The 1,921-nt window shown below is 42.5% G+C and overlaps 1 pseudogene; it reads left to right on the forward strand.

Annotated features, from left to right (window-relative positions):
* The first annotated feature begins 1,203 nt into the window (after window positions 1-1,203).
* LOC110217630 (small ubiquitin-related modifier 2-B pseudogene) lies at window positions 1,204-1,575 on the forward strand (annotated as a pseudogene).
* The last annotated feature ends 346 nt before the right edge of the window (window positions 1,576-1,921 follow it).

The following is a 1,921-nucleotide window of genomic DNA, read 5'->3' on the forward strand; positions in this document are numbered from 1 at the left end:
AAGTATATTTTAGAAAATCCCTAGGGGTGAGTTAGGCTGATTTAAGTGTTTGGTGTGGTGTTGGTTTTCTGTTTTGTTTTTCTTTTTTAGCAGAGGAGAAGGGTAGGAGGAAAGGATGATGTTTTGTACCATAATGACACATATGACCTAGGTACAACAACTTTGGATTCACAATCACCGCATCCAATGTCAGGGGCTTCTCAAAAATCACTCCCTTTGACTTGTTTTACTCCCAGCTAGCTTTCCCTGACAACCTCAAAATTGGACTCTTTTGCCCCAAGAGTTTCAGAATATAGCTCATATCTAGGCCTCTTCAGATAGAGGAAAACTGCCCCAGTATACATGCAAATATTCAAGGTAACTGCTGATCTGAAGTATGACAGTTTTTACCTCATCCCCTAGAAAGAGTTTAAAAACGAAACAAGACAAAACCAACAATAGTACAAAGGCCTCATAAATGATGAAAAAAAGCACTCAATACTCGAAGGGGCCCAGAACAATCAAAATACTCCCTGCCCTCCTGGGAGTCTTACTTTCCACCCCATGGAACTCTGCAGGCCTCCAGCCTCATAGGGCTACTCTGAGGGTTTGTAATGCTCTTGAAAGCAAATTTCTCAGGAGTCAACCCCTCCCATTCTGGTGAACCTTACTTTCTACTCCTAGGGACCTACCTATACAGGCCTCCTCATCTTTTAATCTTGTTAAATGACCCAGTCTTGTTCTTGGTCAACTCTAGGAACAAAGTCAGAAGCAATCCTCTATTTTTACCTCTTCTGCTGGATTTGAACTCAGTCATCCTCAGGCCTCTCTGGGCCCCCATTTCCTCACCTGTAAAATAAGGGTATTAGACTACATGACCTCTAAGGTCTCCTCAAACTCTAAATCTATGATGATTTTAGGTAGGTAGTTTGTTCAGTGGAGAGAAGACTAGGCCTACATAAAAAAAAAAAAGCCTCAAGCTTTTACCAGCTGTGTGACCCTGGGTAAGTCACTTAAACTCTGTTTGCTTTAGTTTCCTCAACTGTAAAATAGGGACAATAATAGTTCCTACCTCCCAGGGTTGTATCAAGGATAATATTTATAAGTACCTCCACCACTGCCTCCTCCTCCTCTTCCTCACCATCACCCCCATCAACTTCCTCCTCATCCTCCTACTGCTCCTGCTGCCGCTGCTTCTCCCCCCGTTCCCTTGGAGCAGACCATCCTGGTGCCTCTTTTTGTGAAGCGGCGGCTGAGGAGACCCCCGGACTCGCCATGGTCGACAAAAAGCCGAAGGAAGGCGTCAAGACTGAAAACAACGACCACATTAACGTGAAGGTGGCAGGGCAAGATGGTTCGGTGGTGCAATTTAAGATTAAGAGGCATATACCACTTAATAAACTAACGAAAGCCTATTGTGAACGACAGGGTTTGTCAATGAGGCAGATCAGATTCTGATTTGATGGGCAACCAATCAATGAAACAGACACACCTACAGAGTTGGAAATGGAGGATGAAGATACAATTGATGTATTCCAGCAGCAGACAGGAGGCGCTTACTAAAAAGAGAACATGCAACTCTACTCCAGAACTGTGCTCCCAAGGAAAACAATACACTCACAATTAGAAAACCAAGATTGGGTTCATCCACATCCTGACTACTGCAGTATAGTTTTCTCTCTTATTTGATTCCCTTCCCCCATTCCTTTATTGTACATAAAGTAACTGGTGTGTGTGCACAGGTATAATGCGTATTTTTTTTTAACTAAATGGCCGATGTTATGATCAATGTCAAATGGAGATGGGGAGGGGAAAAAACAAACTGGTTCTGTGAAAATATCCCTTTTCTCCCTTAGTCCCTTAGTGGTATGCTCATTCTACTTTTATCTTTATATTCCAGTAAGTTATTTCACTCTCACTGTTTAACAACAAAAACAAACAA

This window comes from Phascolarctos cinereus, unplaced genomic scaffold (assembly GCF_003287225.1).
Source record: "Phascolarctos cinereus isolate Bilbo 61053 unplaced genomic scaffold, phaCin_HiC Scaffold_5;HRSCAF=322, whole genome shotgun sequence".
In the NCBI taxonomy this organism is placed as follows: domain Eukaryota; kingdom Metazoa; phylum Chordata; class Mammalia; order Diprotodontia; family Phascolarctidae; genus Phascolarctos; species Phascolarctos cinereus.